Source organism: Cavia porcellus, unplaced genomic scaffold (genome assembly GCF_034190915.1).
Source record: "Cavia porcellus strain 051 isolate PalLab524CR breed Dunkin Hartley unplaced genomic scaffold, mCavPor4.1 scaffold_15, whole genome shotgun sequence".
Lineage (NCBI taxonomy): Eukaryota > Metazoa > Chordata > Mammalia > Rodentia > Caviidae > Cavia > Cavia porcellus.
The window spans coordinates 46,086,694-46,107,611 of record NW_026947498.1 but is presented as its reverse complement, the minus strand read 5'-3'; the positions used below and the strand labels follow the sequence as shown (position 1 = coordinate 46,107,611).

The window sequence follows — 20,918 nt, the reverse complement described above, 5'->3', positions numbered from 1 at the left end:
TGAAGAATAAATCTCTTAAGAACATTTTCTTTTTTGTTTCCAAGTATAATACATATTTTAAACTAAGAATAAGTATGTGTAATTAGGATTGACTGATTAATATATTTGATACACTGTGGAATGTTAAAACATCATGCAAATCTTAAGTCCTTTCAACTTTGTTAAACATCATTTCCCAAAATTAGTTGACCAGAGTTTTCCTCCAGTCTCTGCTCATTTCATGTCAAGCCTATAAAGATCCTGTAGAACTAATGTTCTGTGGAATGCTTTGGGAAACACTGATCAATATTAAGTTCTTTATTTCTTTTTTCAATTTGCATTGTTGTTATCTGGCTAATGTCTCATTTTAAACATTTTAGTGCAATAGGTAATACTTTTCAAGGGCATACATTTTAACTATTATGTATTTTAAAGCAAAATGAAAAGGAAGGTTTTTTTTTTAATTAAGGAAAATGTGTGACATTATAGAATAGACCATTCCGTTGGCCTTCACATTTCCTTCTTCTTTTTGTCCAATTTGTTGTCCCTGTCTCTGTCTCTGTCCGTCTCTGTCTCTCTCTTTCTCCTTTCTATTCCTCCTGCTTCTCCTCCTCGTCCCTCTTCCCACCTTCTGTTCCTATACTGAGAACAGAACCTAGGGCTTTCACATTGAGTTACAACCCTAGCTCTTTTTATTTTTTAATTTGAGGCACAGTCTTGTTAAATTGCCAAGGCTGGGGTCAAACTTGCACTCTTCCTGCCTCAGTCTCCCAAATGGCTTGGATTTTCCTAGATGAACAGTTATAGAGGCCAGCCAATGTTATAGTGATCGCACTCAGCATCTATGGTGGGAGTGTTTTACTATGTGATCCAGTCAACTTGTTCCTAATAGGCTCCTGCTCTGAGGATTTTGTCTGCCTGCATATGGGCCTTGGAAGGATAATATTAAAATATTTATCAGGTTCAAAAATTCTATAGGATACTGAAAAAAAAGATAAAAACAATGATTCAAACAATTGCCGTTTTGCCATATTTGACTTTATTCTCTCCCCCCCCCAAAGTAATAAGCACTAAGGAGTAATAAAATCCAAAATGTGTAAATTTTGTTGTAAATAAGAGAGGGGGCAAAAAAAAAAGAGCTCTAACGGATATAACAGCAAGTGTGTTTATGGGTGTTAAATAGCTGACTATATTAATGTTTTTGGATCATTGAACACAGCTGTTTGCAGTCTCTCTGTTTGAATGTCCACTTTGTATTCTTTGATACTGTGATTTGAGCAACTATTTCCAAGATGATAATATGTAATCTATTAACAGGTGATTTCTTACTGTTATGTTTTTTTTCTTTGTAATTCTGTATTATGTGTACCCTTACACCGCTTTGTTTTGTTTTGTGTTTTTCTCTTTTTCCTCTTAAATAAAATTAAAAAAAAAAAAAAAAACAATTGCCAAATTCCCAGGCAGGTACCTATATGGATAAGGTTGTTCCTTTTTTTTTTAAATCACGGAGAATGTCATGGTGGATGAATTATTATTATTATTATTGGTACCAGGGATTGAACTCACGACATAGTGCTTGCCAGGCAGGCACTTAGAATTATCATTATTATTAAAAATTTATTCTATTTATTACTATATTACAAACCTACATAAACACAGTCATAACATGGCCATAGTCTTTAGTATCCAGAAGTAAAGTCTTCGTGTTTGGATTGAAAATAAAATAATGTACTCTGTGTGGGAAACTATCAGAAGGAGATTTACAATGTAAAACTAAGAATTTTTCCTATGTTTAAACTTCTATGGAGGAGAAAATATGTATCAACTTGGGAATAGTACAGACTGTGTAGAGAAGGGTGAGCTTCAATTCTTCATATTGACATTTTTATTTGATAAATTTATAAGATTATCAGAAAACTGAAAAATGATTAGTAAGGATGAAAATAATACACTAATTATACTATCCAACAGAATATTATTAATACATACCATATATTTACATGTGAAATTCTAAACAAAAGACTGAAATACATGGCATTTGGAAGATACTCACATTTCCTTATAATTCTTAATTTCTTTTTCACCACTTTTGGTGACAGTAAGAATTAAGTATTCCTACCCATCAGGTTTTACTTATTTATTTTTCAATTACTTTTATTGACATACAATGATCGCATTCATCATAGGGGATTTGTACCTGTACATAATATATCTTGATTCTTTTTTCCTTATCTCTTACCTTTCCCTTAAAAAAAAAAACAGCAAACAAAACAAACAACAACGAAAGCAAACAGAATAGATGGAAACGAATGGAAACAAAGCATTTTCAAATAAGGAGTGAAACAAAACTTTCCATCAGTTAATGCCACATTTTTGATTCATTTGCATTTTTTCTGTTAGAGCTTTCATTTTACTTGGTTGAAGTCATTTTTTCCTGAGAATTTATCACACTGAGACTAAATTCACTTATTCCTTAGTGTGAGACAGTAAAGTAGTGTAATTAACCCTTTTAAAAGACACAAAATACTTGGAAAGATTTTCTTTCTGAATATTGCAATTCAATTGTAAGTATCACTGGAGAAAGTCGAGAGAAAAGCAACGGGTTTTTCACTCTTTCCTTTCAGCTGCAGTTACATAAACAAACAAGTAGGATGACAATACAGTCATGCTACTCCAGTCCAAAAATATTCCCATTTTTTTAAATAGTGAGAACTTGAGGTCCACTTGAATTCTTGCACTGCCTCCTCTTCTGAATGCCTTTTTGAATTTTGGCAACATTTTGCAATTAGGTAATGGAAGCACAATTCTCTTTCAGAAAATTACTCTACAAGGTGCCAAATTCAGACATTATAAGGAAAACATACAATTTTACCTTAAGAAATGATTCTCTCATTAAAATGAATACTGACAATTTGAAAATAGCAATGGGAAATGGATAATTGAATTCTGGAAACTCTCCATTCGGTAGGATAAAGATGTCCAACTAGACCGAATTGAGTGAAAAGCTCTTATTAAAAAACACCAATGTTCATTCAATAATGCTTTATTCTTCTGGTCTGTGTTTTCACAGCTTTTAGGCTCAAATGCTAGTAAATGATCCAACTCTCCAATTTTAGGAGGGAAAGTGGAACAAGAAAGATTTGTAGCTGGACAGCCATGGGCAATTTACTTCATTTCTTCTATACATTTAAAATTAGAATAATGACTCCTGCCTTCCAGGACTAATTTTAGCATGATAAAGAATCTATATAAAATGTATGGTAACATACAGTCCCAGGCACCTAGAAGATGCTTGACTCACAGTGATCAAATCTGAGAAAAGATCTTTCTTAGAAATCTATGCTGTAAATGTGGTCACACTGGCTTTGTTGGTCTAATATCACCTGCTACATAGCAGTCCTAAAGAAATGCAGAGCACTAGGAATTTTAGACCTGATGACATTGAGGCAGGAGGCAAAGACCTGGACCTATCTGACTGCTCTGAATAGTTTATTTAGTCAATTCACTTTAAAAAATTATTCAACCTGTTATTTTGGCTTTACAGAGATAGAATTCTACTCTTAGCTAGCCCACATTCACAGCACTTCTGACAGGCTGAAACATGTGCTTGTGTAAAAACAGAATGCTTGCAAAATGGCAATAGTGGGTTAAATATTTGAAATTTTAATCTGAGCTTGTTGGTGGCAGGGTGATTGGAAAGAGCCATTTGGAAGCATTTCTAAAGGTTCATTTGAAATCACTGAGTCATTGAAGCACAGGCGAGAAGGACCACCCACTCCCTTTCAAAAACTAGAATTTATCTTGCCCAAGAGCTGCCAAGAAGGAAGTTCTGGAAATTTTAAATAATTATGAAAGATGCTTAAAAATTTGCCTAATTAGAGCTTTATCCATATCTAAGTAAAGCCAAAATTATTTCCATTTCAATGAATGTTTTATCAATGTTAGTACTGATGTATTAACAATTTGTTTTGCAGTTTGTGATTTTCTTCGTTTTCCAACTGAGAATTTTCACCCATTCTTTTTCATCTACTCATTCATTCATCAAATATTTTATGAGTAGATACAGTATTTCAGGCATTTGCTTCTTACGATTTTGGTAAGTTCAGAAAGGAACAAGGGATCAGCTTTGTTTTAGAGAATTCAGAAGAGTTCATATGGCGAAAAAAGACAGAAGAATAATAACAAAGTATAACAAGCACTGGAAAAGAGTTATGAAAAATTCTGTAAGTACAAAGGAAAAAGTAACTAATGACTGCTAATGATTTTCTCTTGGACTTTCAGAAAAATGTCTTTTGTTCAGAAGATAAGAATTCTCTATCCTTTTATTTTTCACCTTGGAGTATATTTCACAACACTCAATGTTACAGAGTTCTTTCTGCAACCTAGATCTCTTATACAGATGAGAAAATTTTCAATGAGTTTCAATGAGTATTTTTCTCTTTTCAGATTTATTCACCATTGAATTTTTGAGGTAATGGGTGCCTAACGAAAATTGTAGAATACAAAAAAGAAGAACCAGCATCAGAAAGGTTAAGTGAGATGTTCAAGATTACCAAGCTGGTGATTTCTTATACGGTGTATTCTTTTTGTACAACTCCAAGGCACTTAAGCCAATTTCCAATTATTTCAGAACTACAGATGGAAAACTTCAGATTATATTTCTTCTCATGAAAAGGTCTTCCTACACTTGAAGGTCACATCCAATAGCTTCCCTTTCTTATTCCAAATAAAACTACAAGTAACTATGTAAAAATCAATCCACAGCAGAAAGTGTACAGCCCACTAATGAGAGCTAGCTCTGGAATCTAACTCTTTGGGTTCATATTGCATATTTCATCTTTAAATAAGAACAATAATAGCACTTCTCTCACAAGGCTGCTGTCAGATGAAAGGAGATAATGTGTGTAATGTACTTAGTACAAGCCTGGATAGAAAAGCCTTACATAGGAGGGAGCTAACGTTAGCCTCATGTCTGCCTCAAGTCCTCTATATTATCCTTAAGAGCTCCTGAAAATCTTCCCTAATGTCTTATTTCAGGGATGCAAGCAGGGTATCATTCTTTGGGTTGAACCCAAAGCTCCACCTGCTGTTATATTTGAAGGAGGTTTCTTTGGGTGCTAGTTTTTGAGGAAACAGACAGCAGCTGGTTTTTTATGATTTTGATGACTTTACTAAGCCATACATCAAAGTTTTTCTTCTAAATACTGTTTCCAGTTAGAAACTTTGTATCTCCTTTAAACTATTTTTTCCTCCGTTGACTCTTTCAGTCTTGTTCACATTCTAAGAACCAAGGATTCTGGTGTGAAAATTTTACAGATGGAAAACATGAAAGATTTTTCAGAAAATAAACAGAGTCTAAAATTTCTGACCTAGAGTTGCTGAAAAATCTCAACTGGATGAAGTAACAGTTGCTAATGAAGTCATCCAGAAATAAGGATTTCTGTGAACATTCTAAATGCACCCTAATCCATTTATGCATTTTTCAACCACATTAATTAATCTTGTAAATGTGTTGGCCTGTTTTCTCATTATCCCAAACAGAGATTCTGACTTCACCATTGCCATGACAGGAGTCTTTTCTACAAACCTTTCTACAAACCTTTTCTACAAACACGAACTGATTTACAAGAAGAAAAGATTATTCTGGGAAGATCCTATGGAAATAATTTACCTGATCTCTTCCATTTGACAGATTAAGCAAACATGACTTAGAGAGGTTAAGTGACTTTCTCAAGACCATAAAGACCAAGTTAATGAAAGTGAAGTATTCTAACTTCCACTGTAAAGCTCCTTATTTGACGTGAAGAACCGTCTTTTGTGTTGTTGATTTCCTCCAGACACTATTAATATGTGAAATTTAGTTGCCTAACAAATGACTGGAAACTATATCATAGAAATATACTGTGAGACTTTCTATAATTTATTGAAAATATTTTCTGGGGCTTATAGAGAATAAACAGTAATAACACACTAGATAAAGACGGGGTGGGGGGAGTCTTTGCTTCCTATTTCTCTTTTTCTTTGCTATTACATAAATGCCACTTTCCATGTGTCTAGTTTCCAATTGGATTAAACACAGAAAAGGGAAGTCAGTAGTATTATTGTTTCATTTTCTTAAGCTGACTTTCCTGGGCTCTCTCAATTACCTAAGTATTTTTTTCAAGCACATTTTGGACTTAGAAGATTGCAACCTTGGCTCAGAAAGGAACATTCTTCAGACTATTTTTTCCCACAGGATCTGTAAATTTTAGTAAAATAATGCACTAGTATGCTTCATATGGTGCTCATCTCAGATGATTGCTAGAAGCTGCTGAATTTTTTAACCACAAGATATAACTTTATGGGAAGAATGAACAGGTGTGTCAGCATTTATGGACAGACTAATCTACTTTTTTGTCTCACCATTTTTGAGACAGCTTTATTTCTAATTGGAGAAATAAAAATTCAAACATTTTAAAGTATAGGATAATAAACTTTGTCCTAAAGAATTCAATTTTGAATAAGTTACTGTATCTTGTATTTTGTGATATGAAAAAATCAAAACATTTTTACAATTTTATACTATCTTTTCCGATGACTTCTCAACATTCTAATTATTAGAATCTATTTTATGGAGAATTTGAACATTTCTCCCACAGTTTTTATACCACATATAGGAAATAGGGAAAGTAGATTTTGAGAGGTAATAGAGTTTTAGAAGAAACAAACAAAACAAAACACAGAAAAGGAAATTACTATTTGAGAGAGTCTCTTGATGGCCAACGTATTTATTTTTCCTGATCTCAAGCTTTCTTTTTAGTGTTTAAGTATAAATGCTTGTCTGTCCATATTCACATTATCTATGCTTCTGTCCTTCTACTCTAGGCCAGTGAGGCACAGACATTTTGATCTTTGATTATGGGTTATGTTGCGTCCAAGTCATCATGGCCATGAAACAGCTGAGAAACAAACCAGCAGTTGTTTGAGAATTATCACTGGCCAATGACTCAGTCTTCAGCATTTCAGAAAAGTTGTTTTGGGAGTTGTGTGGCCTCAACCAAGGAAAAGCATATTTGTTTACCCACACTTTGAGGGGCCAGAAGCAAGAAGGATGGTAATTTGTTCCCCTGTTTAAATTTGTTCCGCCTACCCCTGCCCACAAGTGGGAGTGAAAGATGGGGCTTTGGCCTAAAGGGTGGAGTCAGACTTGTCCCCCTCATTTCCTTGTTAGGATGTTGGGGAGACCAGTGAGATCATGTCTATGAAGTGGATTGAGTGGAATGTGTTCATGTTGTCCAGTGAATTATGCTAGTAAAAGGATTTTTTTTAAAAAAAAAATGTCTTTTCTCACAATTTTCACAAAACCATTGGCAACCTGTGTAGATTTTCCCATGTCCTTGTGCTCAAGTCTCTGCCAGCACACTCTGGGTAATTCATTTGTGGTCTGTGTGTACATGGCCAAATCCTAGCCTTTTGTCTTGTGAAGCCTTCCCATAGACAGCTGGAACTGTTCTGAGTGAGGAACTGTACAGAACGTCTAGGGGAGTAAAAGGAAGGATTGAAGTTCATTGTGGTGTCTAGCAAATTCATCATAAAGTCACACAGTTTTTGAGTACTCTAAGCCTTGTCTGAAGTAGTATTTACAGTTATCTATTAATTCAAAATTACTTCTGTAAACACCTTGCATGTTTGCACATTTTCATGTTACATACAGTAAGATATTTGGACAGAAGAAGCTATCTGATTTCATGGTTGATACTTCTAGGACAGTTTTGATGGTCATATATTATTCTAACCTCGTACCTTCTCTCTAAGACATAAAACCAATGTAAAACCAAGGAGTTTCATGGAAAGCTTTTGAAGGTCATTCCTGCTATTTGCTGTTGTCAGGGAATCACTGCTGAATTTTCAAATATCTGGTATTTGCCTTTGAGAAAGGTAGAAGCTAACAAATGAAGGAGAAGAAAGATTCAGACATTGGTTATTTAGAGAATGATTATTAAAAATAAACTTTATGTATATAGCTTTTGGATTAGTTTTAAAGCACATGTCCTATTCGGTTTTTGTAACTTTAAAAGTAGTCATTTTAAAATTTTCATTCTTTAAATTTCTTTGGACATTTCTGCTAAAACTGCTATTTCAATGCTAAGAAAAGGTTATGTTTTAGAAAGTTTCAGTTATTTGTTTATTGTTTGCTTAAAGAAATTAATTTAAGTTTTGAAAATTAACCTTGTACCTGTGAATTTTTAATCTAATGAAATTTATAGTTTTGCCTTTCGAATTGTAGTGCTTATTTATTTCTGTTTCTTGTGTTTTTGCATTGATGAAAATTTCTATTACAATTTAAAAGTGGTGAGTGTGGGCATCCTTGTCTCCTTACAGTAGTCACAAATGAGTGTCATATTTGTTGCAGAGCTTTTATGAACTTTGTTATATAAAGGAAGTCCCTGTGGCTTGCAAGGCACTTTTATTATAAGAACTGTTGAATTTCATCAAATGCTTTTTCTGAATCTGTTGAATTTATTATATGACTTTCTTCCTTATATTGTTGCTATTGTAGGGAGTCATCTTGTTTTGTCTGTTTGTTTGTACAGGGATTGAACTCAGGACCTTTACACTGAGCTACATTCCAACCTCTTCTTTATTTTTGAGACAAAGTCTCATTTTCTTGCTAAATTGTTCAATCTGGTCTCAACCCTGTGATCGCCCCACCTCAGCCTCTGAGTTCTAGAATGTGTGCCACATGCCTGGCTAAACTTGGTGGATTTTTGAATCAAACTATCATTGCAATCCTGGGGGAAAATCCCCTTCATCAGATTAATTTTTATGATTTTTGTGTCTATGGATCTTATTTTATAACTGTAATAAAGAAAATACAAGATTTTGACATCAAGATCATGTTGAGATAATAATTATTAGAAATATCTTTTATCCCTTTTCTTCTTGCTATTCTCTGGAAATGTTTGCATAACATTGGTGTTATTTCTTCTTTAAGTTCTGGAATAATGCACTGTAAAGCAATCTTGATATGTAGTTTTCTTCATGAGAAGGTTTATAAAATATAAGCCTTCAGATTATTCTAGTTCTGTTTGGTAAAAACATCATATAAATTAATTGTATTTTTTGGCATAAATTAATATACTATAGTGATTTCTAAATGTTATATGATGCTTTAAAAATGTCATGATTCCCGTAACCAATAAGAATACAAGTATGATTATTGGTTCACTGAAAATTTTCAAATTTTGTTACGTTTATTTATACCTCTAAATAGATACAATAATACCGATCTCTCTGTGTCTCTTTCTGCTGTCTCCCTTTCCTTCTCCCTCTCTTTCTCTCTCTGACTTTAAATGCTTATGCTGATATAAAAGTATTTATTCATCCATAGAGAAGATCAAAATACTACCTATATTTGTGTTTGGAGGTTTAGAGGAGCTGAGACACACCACAAATATCTCATTAACATTTGAAATGTCATTCTTCAAACAATGGCTTTTGTCCTTGAGGTTATTCCAAGGGAGAATTGATGAATGAATAAATTCTCCCAAGTAAGGAATGTGATGTTCAGTGGAAATAACACATGTATAATAATAAAGAATAGATAATAATAATGACTAGAATTTATCTGCTATGAGACATTTCAGGTTTAAACAAAGTGACTTAGTAATTCTATCACAGAATTGAGTGTGTTTGGCTTTATTAATAACCTATTGGGTGACTTTGGCAAACAACTAAACTACTTACCGTGCTCTTTTCCAGTCTAAAAGTAGAGGTAACATTGTTTTCCCTTTATTGTATCACTGCCATTAATAGCGGTAAACAGAACAGTTGTATGTAGTGCCTTACAGTCTAGGGACCAGCTAGAAAAGACATGTTAGCCTATGAAGTTGTTAGAGAAACGCTTGATTTGTATAATGATTTTTCATATGGCCAAAAATAAGGAAGGAAAGTAATCATAAGAAAAGATCTCTGAGAGACCTTCAAAATATCAATTTACTGTGTTTCTATGAGCTCTTTATGCTGTGCCCATCAAACTGTCAGGCCAGTAGAATCATGTACTCCTCTTGACTAGTGATATTGTAAGAGAATAAGAAATAACAAAATGAGAGGAAATGCATTTGTCCTTAAACTGGGTTTGTAAGATACAGTGAATTTTGAGCTGTAAGGGATTGCAAAGGTTATTAAGCCTTAATATTCTCCAAACTGAGTAACCAGCTAGATCACATGTGGAGTAGAGAACTTAGTGCTATGGGCATGCTTTTCTTTAAGGAAAACCAAGTTCTAAAGTTCTAAATGTGAAAAACAGATAAGTTAAAGGGTCATTACTACTTTATAAGGAAATTTTATTGTTCAATAAATAACTCTCTGCAACATTCATTAAGTAGCAAGTTCCCAATACCTTCAAGTGATTCAACTTGCAAGCATTTGACTTTCAGGCAGCTTTTCAGCAATACATTTGTTTAGGAAAGAAAGGTGTGCTGATATTCTTCCTGTGACCTACCATTGTGAACTCAATCACATACCGGGGATATTGCCAGGGACAGTTTCTGGCATTTTCCCAGGTGCTGGGTATGTGAATATTGCTTTTACTGGACAAAATTTGGAGACCGAGCTGAATAGCCAGAAAAATGAGAGTGGGTCATGAGCTGGGGCTGGAGGACCTTTTGTGTCTGAGGCAGTGGCAGGATATTGTCAGCCACACCTTCATGAAATTTTTTTAATGGATACAATACACTTTATCACAAAGGTATATTAAAAATGGAACAGAAGTTGGGTGGAGTAACCATACCAAAGTCTAAACTCCTTACCTCCGAGTTGACAGGGTGGAGTAACCAAGGCATTCCTTGCCAAGCATGTTTATCTTGGCCCACAGGACCAGCAGGGAGGTAAGGGCCCTCTCTGGCCACAAAGCTGAAGGCTTCTTAATTTGCCTCAATTCTCTCCATTCCCAAAATTGTTAAAACAGTCTCAACAAGAAACTTGATTGAAAAAGAGGTTTTTTGGATTCATTACTTTTCAGGCACATACTCAGGTAAAAAGCTAGAGATAATGAAAGGTGTTAATGTAGGACACTTTTTTTCCTATGTCTCAGAAAATTGTAACTTGAAAATTTTCCATAAAACTATCAATAATTAAGCTAGGTTTAGATACTTGTGCAAAGAGCCTCATAGAAATCTGCAATATAACTAACATGTATTGAAGGTTTTTTAAATGCCTTTTGTGTTAACTCAGTTAGTTTTTGTAACATGTGGTAGACACTGTGATCAACATTATGATTCTTACTATCCACATGTGGAACCAGAGGTATGCAGAGGTTAAAATATAGCCCATGATCACAAAATCAGTAGTGAACAGGAGATGCTGAATTTAAGCCCAGGTAAGCTGATTCAGGACTAATAATCTTAGTGCCTATGCTCTATTACTTCTTTAGAAAAGGCATATAAAACTGTATTTTAAAAGAAATACCATCAAATCAACCATTTTCTCAGAATCAGATGAAAGGAAGACAGGGAAGTACAATAATAACAACAACAATAACAACCAAAAAAAAACAAGAAAAGGATTTCCTCCCCAAATTATGTTCAAAGTTTATTTTTATGCAAATAGACTGATGCTGTTCAGCAAAGTGAGCAAGAAGCTCATGTCACTCACCCGGAAACAATAAACTCCTTTAACGTATAAAAGAATATAAAACATTATGAACAAATTAATGGGTGGTAGTCTCATAATATATTTAGAAGCAAACAAGATGTCCCTATTATCTGAATCGGAAAAGACAGTCAGATCCCTTTGGCTAGAAAATATGAGGATTTTCAATCAAGGAGAGCAATCAATCCTTTCTCCTTCATATTTTGGAGCCAAAGTAAAGAATAATGAGCTGTCTTGCCTAATCACTAATCACATGTAGTAATTGTGATGGATTTATAATCTTGTATCTTCTTATTTTACTACAAGGTTTCTCAAGCATTAGTCTACAGAAAAAAAAGGAGTAAACTAAATGAAAGTTTATTAAAAGAACTGGATCCATTTCTTCCTTGTAAAGGATTATTTCACTAAGGCATATGATTATAAGATCAATACATTTGTTTTTTTCAGCTCCAAAACTGATTACTGGAAAAGTTGGCTGACTAAGCAGATGTGGTAAGCAAATCATTTAACTCAAAATACAAAGTAATGCCTGTTACAATATAACTTAAAAATTTAAAAAAGCTACAAAATTGAGTTAAAAAGCCAGAAAGGAAAGTCACTGAGTAGCAGGAAATAAAAGGAACTTAAGTGATTGTAGCTGAGTTGTGGCTCATGCCAAACAGAACAATGCTAAGAGCATGAATATATGTTTTAGAAGCTAACATTTATAGCTCTTTGTACAATGGGAAAATCTATCTGGAGATAGTCTACAGAGTTCACGAAGGGAGATATACCAATCTATGCCAGAGGCAGTTCAGGGGCTATAGCATAAGGTTGTGCCATGGAAAGAATCTGTGTTTAGTGGGCCATGGGTAGAAAGACTTCTCTAAATTAGAAACCCAAATCTAGACTCCTGAATGTGCAAAACCAAGCAATCCATAAACACAATACTAGGGCAAAACAAGTTGCCTTAAAATCAGTAAAACTTGTATGATTCCAATAGGAATCCCCACTTGAGGGGTACTTAGTATAGAGATGGGAAATAATGCTGCTGAAGATGAGTTCAGACAACAAAATTACAACATATGAGCAGAAGGTCAATGTGTAAGTTAGGTCAGGCAAATAATGGAAGAATGCAATTAGGTAAATTAAACTATAATGTAGTTATATAAAAGAGATAAAATATGCTTTTAAAGGATGATCAACAAAAAGAATAAAATTTGTAAGAAAAACACATACTAAAAAAGTTTGTTTTTTCAAAGAATCAAACATAAATTTTAGAAATGATGTGTTCATTAAAAAGGAAATTCCATTAAAAAAAAAATCTCAATGATGAGTTAAAGGACTTACTAAATCACAGATATAAGAAAAACATTCAGAGCAAGGAAATAAAACTTAGATATTGAGATAAATATCTTCTACCTTTCTTTCTGAAAATGAGGAAGTTACAGATTACCTTTTGCTGCTTTGAGTTGTGGAGACCCTTGTGGATTATTAATTCTGTATTTATCTTTAAAGATTACTTTAAATTTGATCAGTTATGAATTTCTATGTCTGTTATCTTAGAACTTAAACTCAGTATTATCCAACTAGTATGTTCTATAGAAGACAATCAAGTTGAGTAATTGAAGTTCCCTAATGCTTCTTTTTTCCCCATTGTGACAGTTTGGATACATTCTAGATAACTTACTATCTCTCAAAATCTGATGTATGTATTTTGGCTCTTGGGAGTTATACTGCAGTTACCATAGGAGTGCAAATATCTCTTTGACTTACTAATTTCATTTCCTTTGGTTATATACCCAATAGCAGAATAACCATACGATTATTAATTTCGATAAAGTTCCTTACTTCCTTCTCCATAAACAATGTGCAAGGATTTCCTTCAGATCTTCACTAACTCTTGTTATCATGTGGACTGTAAAAAAGCTGAACTCATAGAAACAGAATAAAAAGGTGATTATCAGAGACTGGAGGTAATGGACATTAAAGAGATGGTTGAAGGCTACAAAACTTCAGTTGGACAGGAGGAATAAGTTCAAAAGAATAGGTTCATGGTGACTACAGTTAATAAATAATCTCTTTCTGAGGATTAATTTTAATTGTTAAAATATTATGTGGTTCATATGTTAAATACTTTGATTTAGCCGTTCTCCAATCTATAGCTATGTCACGGCGTCATGTGGCACACCATAAGTACTCGTAATTTTTACTCATTAAAACACTGACGTACATAATCAAGCATTTTCTACTTTGTAACATCCTGTCCTCAAAAACACTAAAAATATTTCTAACTGCTATGCATCTGGAGAATTGTTTTTTGTACAATGCTTTCAAAGAATGTTTTGAATCATATTTATTTTTACAGTTTTGTCCCAGTTTCTTTGAAATAATCCTCTCTAGTCGTTCATATTCCTTATTCTTTTAAAAATATTCTCCTCAGGGGTTATGGGTCTGCTGGATTTTTGTAGATGACTGGCAGAAAAGGATTATGTTTTGAACACCCTATTCCATCCATGTCTCTCTCTCTGACTCCTCCTCCACACTGTAGGTGAAGTTAAGTGCGCCAAACAAAGGACAACAAACTTAAAGGCAGTGAAAGAGAATATTTTAAGTCAACACAGAAAGACAAATGCTGCATGATCTTATTTGTGGAATTGAAAAAGTTGAACTCACAGTAGAAAAGAGTAGAATGGTGGTTGCCAAGGCTAACTAGATGGGGAAGGAGGAAACGGGGAGATGTTGATCAAAGGTTATAAGAATCAGACAGACAAGAATAGATTTTGAGATCATGTACACAAGAGAATGACTATTGTCAATTCAAATAATATACAGTATATTTGAAAACAAGAGTAAATTTCAAATGTCTTATAAAAGTGATAATTGGGGTGATGGATCTGTTAATGAGCTTGATTTATTACATATTTTATTCATACATTGAAGCTTCACACTGTTACCTATTAATGTATAAAATTATAATCTCAATAAAATCATACTACTAATAAAGAAAGACTCTTAACCATCCCCTGCTTTCACTCAAAAAGTTGGATGTAAGTGAACAAATACATTCATCAGTACATGACAACAGGATATTTAAATTTGAGTCTGTTATCAGTTATTGTGAATTATTGTTTTTTTCCAATCTAGAGTTATTAACTCTAAAGTTTGTTAATCATAAACGAAGAGTATTCTTCTCAGTTACCTGATCTTGTGCTACTCCAATGTAACTTATAACGACATAAATGAGGTGGTGCTTTTAAATACTCCTGTACATTTGCAGATGCTGTACCTCTGGAATGGCCTTCATCACTGATCTGCTGACTCATTCTCCGCCCCCTTTTAAGAGTGAGGACTGAATTTAAGGCCTTCACCCTGCCCTAGCCGGTTTTATTATCGTTATTTTTCATTTTGAGACAGAGTCTTTCTAAGTGGCTTAGGATTTGAAATTGTGATCCTCCTGCCTGAGCCTCCCAGTGTTCTGTGATTCCAAGAATGTGCACTACAATTCACCGGCATTTCATTCTTTAAATTCCACTGAAATGACAGCTTGGCTGTCTTCATCTGGTTTACAGACTACCCCCTGAGCTTTCACTAACCCATGTATTATCATACGCTACTTCACAGCATTTATCACGTACTATAAAATGTACCATAAAGTGTTACAGTAGATAACTCTAAAAGTCCTTAATTATCCCATCATGTTAGCACACCCTCTCAGTTGTCTCCTTATTTGCGTGCTTGTTGTACATGGGCCAAGGAATTGAGGGTGACCTTCACATAACAGTCAGCAAGAAACCAAGGACCTCAGTCTCACACACCACAAGGGGAAAAAAAAAAAAAAAAAAAAAAAAAAAAAACCATGGACTTGTGGGTAAATGCTTCTCCTGTTGAACTTCAAATAAGATTTCAACTCTTCAGTGACCTTGATTGCAGTCCTGTTAGACTCTAAAACAAAGGACCCAGCTAAGTGTGCTTTTTCTTGGCCCTCTAGAATTGTGATAAAATAAGCATGGATCTTTTTAAACTAAGTTTCTAAGTCACTTGTTATACAATTTACTTACTGATTTGTTTCACTCTACCTTAGATTATCATTTCTTTAGGCAGACATAATCTTTTATTCACCTTGTAACAGCATCAGTTAATACTGTATCTGACATATAGTAGTAGCTAAATAAATTTTGTGAACAGCATGGTAGTAAAGCAAGTTCACAGGTTTTTACAGAAAGGAAATTTGCTGTTATCGACTTTATGATCTTTATTTAAGTTCTGAGTCTCAGCATTTTTTTAGTGTGAAAAACTAAAGGATGAAACTTATTATGGCTCCATTCAGTATGAGCAATTTTTAAATCTCGATCTTTCTCCTTACAGGTAAGTATTGGCTGGGTAAGTTAATGCATGTTTTTAATGCCAGCACTGAGCAAACCTGAGGCAAGAGGATTGCATTTTAAAATTGCACTTGGGCAAGTAAGTGAGATTCTGTTAAAAAAAAAAAAAAGAAGCAGTAAGGATATAGTTCAGTGCTATTGTCCCTAGATTTGATCCCTAGTACTGCAAAAAAATAATATTAATGATATGTTGGAGACATATCTTAGTACATGACTCAATTTTCAAATATTTCTGTATTCTTGTACTTTTTAAGTCTGCTATGCAAAAGTAGTTATGGGAATAATAGTGGATCTCTGATTCTTAGAAATGATTCCACTACAAAGAAACTCCCAAAGGATTAAATAGAAAGAACACAAAAGTTGGAATGAATTTATGAAAAATTGAAATCAGTTTTAAAAAGGGCATTTGATGACATGTAGCACGACATTTAACAGCTTTCTTAATTAAATGGACTAAAAACCAGATAAAACAATTTTAGACAGGAATTTCTTTTTCCATTCTGACAGGAAACATTTGTTTTGTTTTAGCTAGACAGTTTTTTAAAAATGCAATTTAAAATAGCTTTGCCAAAGTTAAAAAAAAAGAGGTCTACAAATTCTCATTCATTTCTAACTTTTTTTTATTGTTTCAAATATTTCTTTTACTGAATGTTTAGCTGTTAGGAAAATTATAATTCACTGTTTTAAGACCAACGTTCAAGACATTTTTTACAGCGTAAAGAAGATAGTCATTATTAAGTGTATTGGATAAACCCTGATAAAACCAGTGTGTGTATCTGTTAGAGCTACCTTTCCTTCCTCTCCACCCTCTTCCTTATGTGTTGAGAATAAGGAAAACATCCAGGCACAGATGACACTAAATCTGTTATTTAAAAGAAGGGTGAATGATGACATTTTCTGTTTTCATTTATGTCAGACTTAAATTCCTTATCTGTCCTTATGTGGACTTTGTATCCCTACTGCTTTTAATCTGTACAAACAGACAATCTCTGAAACATTAATTGTGAAAAATAATTAAATTCCTTTATGGTGTCTCAACACAATGCTGTCTATCTCCCTTGAAGTGCATTCTGTCCCATAATTTTGCACTAAAGAGAAAATGATAAAATGTACTGTAAATAACTGACATCATAATAATAGAATAGAAAGAGGCCACATTAGACAGGGAAAACTTCTGCCAAATAGTAAGCAATTGCTAGTCCTCTGAAGAAGGATGTGTAATATATATGTTGGGAAATATTTAAAATAAAAATCATTGGTTTAGGCATTTTTAAAGGAAAAAGATAATAGAGATGAATCATTCTGATATTTGCTTTATCTCCACTACTTACAACACAAAAGAAGCTGCAAAAAATGAGGTTTGCTTTTTTCTATTACATATAGAACCAAGAATAATAACTTTTCCTACATCCCTTTTGCAATGAAATAAAATAGCCCGTGTCTTTGAACATAGAACACAAAGATTTGCTTGATGAAGCTCAGAGCTCACTTAGGATAAAATCAAATTGTAGATGTTATGAGCTACGAATCTTGAACTAAATACATAAGGGTTTGAATTCTGGTTCTACTGTATCATTGGCTAGCCAAGCCATATGCTGTGATAGCTATTTCTTCCTGACTCTGTTTCTTCATCTACAAAATGTGGTTTATATATATATATATATATATATATATATATATATATGAAAATATTTTCCACAGAGTCTATTTATTATAGCATAAACAAACAATAACTGAATCATAAATTTTTCTGGTATTACATTGGCAGATAAGGAAAATGAAGTCAAGGTTTGCCAAAGGAGTTAATTGAGAACTTGTAATATAACAGGAATTTCTTCCCCAAACTCAAAATTTTGTCATTCAGATATCATACTTCTCACAGCATTTGTTTTCAAAAAGTAGATGCTATCTCTTATTGTTGAGTGAACAATAGTATAGAGAGGGAAATGGATTTAAGTGAAAACATGACAGAAATTTCAGTGGAAAGTAGAAACCAAAAAAGTTATATTAATTCATCTCTGCCCAGGCACTTTTGACAGCAGTTTACTTTTTTGTTCCTCAAATGTATATTGCAGAAGGATGAATCTAATATGTTTAATGAGGACTTGAAGTTGGTGAAACTGTGAATGTGAATCAAAATAACAGACTGCCCCATTTTATATGAGGGTGATCAAAAGACAGTCCAGTGATAGGGTCAATAATATGAATCAAATCTGAAGAAGGATTATTAAATATTTGTGAATTGTGGCCAAATGTTTCTGTTTGGGACTCTGATGGCATTAGATTCCAGTGGTTTTTGACACAGTTTAAAGCCCAAAGACCTTGCAGCAAGTATAGATAGAAAGCTATCTCATTAACAAATATTTCTACCTTTAATTTCTCCTTAACCATTGGTTTAATTTTTAAAACACTGTCCTTACTATTTCTTCTTTGGAGAGAGTTTCTGGCAATTGGAGAACTTGAGGAACTATCTAGCCCTACATGCCATGAAAGTTCAGACTGGGGTTTACACATCCTCATAGAGGTTTGAAGTGATCAGGATTCAAGATGTGATTTCTTCTAGCATCCTTCAGTAGATCAGAATTTCTGATTGACATATAAAATACCTAAACCTATATTAAGAATATAAACATACAAGGATTTATTATCTCCCTCATTGCTTGCAGGACAAGCAATGAGGCCCCTCTCTGTTGGCCCCTGAGAAAGCAGTGAATACAGAAGGTTGTGTTTTGTGTAGCATAAATAAAAAGTATGTTGACTGGACCTTTTCCATGCACTGAAATTGGAATATGGGGTTCCGGTCAGCCTTCCAGTCTGAAATGGTAGTAACTATGGGGATGAAGGGACATTTAGTGGCTCATGGTTCTACTTTTAGAGGAGATGATCATGTGCGAATTTCTTGAGAGTCAGAAAGAATTCACAGAAAGTAGCTGGGTTAGATTTCTCAGGAGAGGGAAAGAGAGGAGATAAACACTTCCCCTTCTTTGGTCCCAGCATCCTCTAAGGAAATTGCAGCTGTATCTCATGAGAGATACACCCCTAGTACTGGCTGCCTATACCCAATAAAGATTCATGGAAAAAGCTCTTCAACTACCCTCAAAATAATACCTTTAGAATTCTATTTTGGTACTATGGGTAGACCTAGCTCTGAGGTTGGTTATTATTTTATAACTAGGGTAAGTGTCTTGTTTTGGTCCTCCCTACCTAACCCCAAATCAATGAACTATGTGCAGTGGAGTGTCCACTGTATGCTGAAAATTGTGGTATGAGAATTTATTGAACTGTAGTAATATATAACTTGATGGAGTTCATTGTTTAACCAAGGGTGAAGTAGATTACTTCACTGATGAGTGTCATACCCCTATGACTCAATCACCTTCCAAAAGCCTCACCTGTTAGTTCATTAGGCTTTGGGGAGACTTAGATAAACTACAACAGGCTGCAAAACTGAAATTTATAGAAATATTTAAAGACAAAAAGACAAATCCCTCTGTGGTTAAAGACTTAAAGTTAAATGATCTTTTAGGTCTAGAAGTGAAACTCTATTTGGCTCTCTGGAATCTAAATTTAATGTAAATTTTACTTTTCCACGGACTCAAAAGCCCTCACCTTTTAAGAAAATGTATAAAATATTACTGCTTAATACATTGCTATCTGAAAAGTTTTTCAGTGATTTTGGGACACTTCATTGTGGTCCCCATTGTTTCCAAAGTATTCCTACATCTATCTTAGTGGATACCTATAAGGTGTGTTAAAAACTTTCCAATTGCTTCCTTAAATTTTAAATAGTTACATATGCTTGCTGGATACTTTTCAATCAATTTAAAAGTATAGACATCAAAATACTGCTTATTTACCCTTATTATTTCCCACAATTTTCAGGGGTAGGTAACATCAGTTATCAATTATGGTGCCAACCATCCAGTCATTTATATGTTACTCATATATACACATATGTATATGTATATGTATATGTATATGTATTTAGCTTTTTTAATAATAAAAAGTGAGATCATTGTTAGGGATTGAATTTGTCTTTCCAAATTATATTTTGAAGTTCTAACCACCAATAATGGCACATAATCTTATTTGGAAAGGAAGGTTTTGCAGATGTAATTAGTCAAGATGAGGTCATATTGTAGTAGGGTGGATCCTTAATCCAAGATGACTGATGTTCTTATAAAAGAAGGCATTTTGGAGAGAGAGAGAGAGACAAACATGTATACAGGGAAAACACCATGTAATGATGAAGACAAAGGCTGATGTGATGTGCCATCCACAATGCTAAAGATTGCCAGAAAACCATCAAAACTAGTAAAGATGCATGTAACAAATATTTCCTCAGAACTTTCCAAAAAACCCAGCTTTTCCCATGACTTGATCTTGGACTTGAAGAGTTCAGAACTTTATCTAGGTCAGCTAGTTATAGCACTTTGCTTCATCAGTCATAGGAAATTAATATAGTCATTATAAATATTTTGTTCTTGAAATTAGTCTTCCAGTCAAAACATAGATCTATTACATGCTTCTGAGTTCATACCTGCATGTAGATATAGCATCTTTTCAATGGATTCAAGGAATTTCATAGAATGGTGATTTCCATTTGAAAGATTTAATCTTTTCCCTATCTTGTCACTATTACTATAACTAGTATTCTTCCTTTCAAAAATTATAGTAGAAAATATATAAAACTTGTCAAGAGTGAACTCTAAACTAGGACATTGGCTCATTGTTACCAATGTACAGCTTTAATGTGGGATATTTTCTTTTCTTTTTTTTTTTTTTAACACTTTTTTTTTTCTTTTTACTGGTACCGGGGATCGAACTCATGACCGCCTGCTTGCAAGGCAGGTGCTTATGCTGCTGAGCTAAATCTCCAGCCCCCTTTAATGTGGAATATTGATAATGGGGAGACTTTCAAAGTAGGTTTATCAATTGTAATGT

The 20,918-nt window shown here is 33.8% G+C and overlaps 1 protein-coding gene across 4 annotated transcripts in view; it reads right to left on the bottom strand.

The window, feature by feature from the left end:
- Positions 1-20,918, bottom strand: part of Col8a1 (collagen type VIII alpha 1 chain) — a 149,490-nt gene that overhangs the window by 105,922 nt on the left and 22,650 nt on the right. The window lies entirely within an intron of this gene.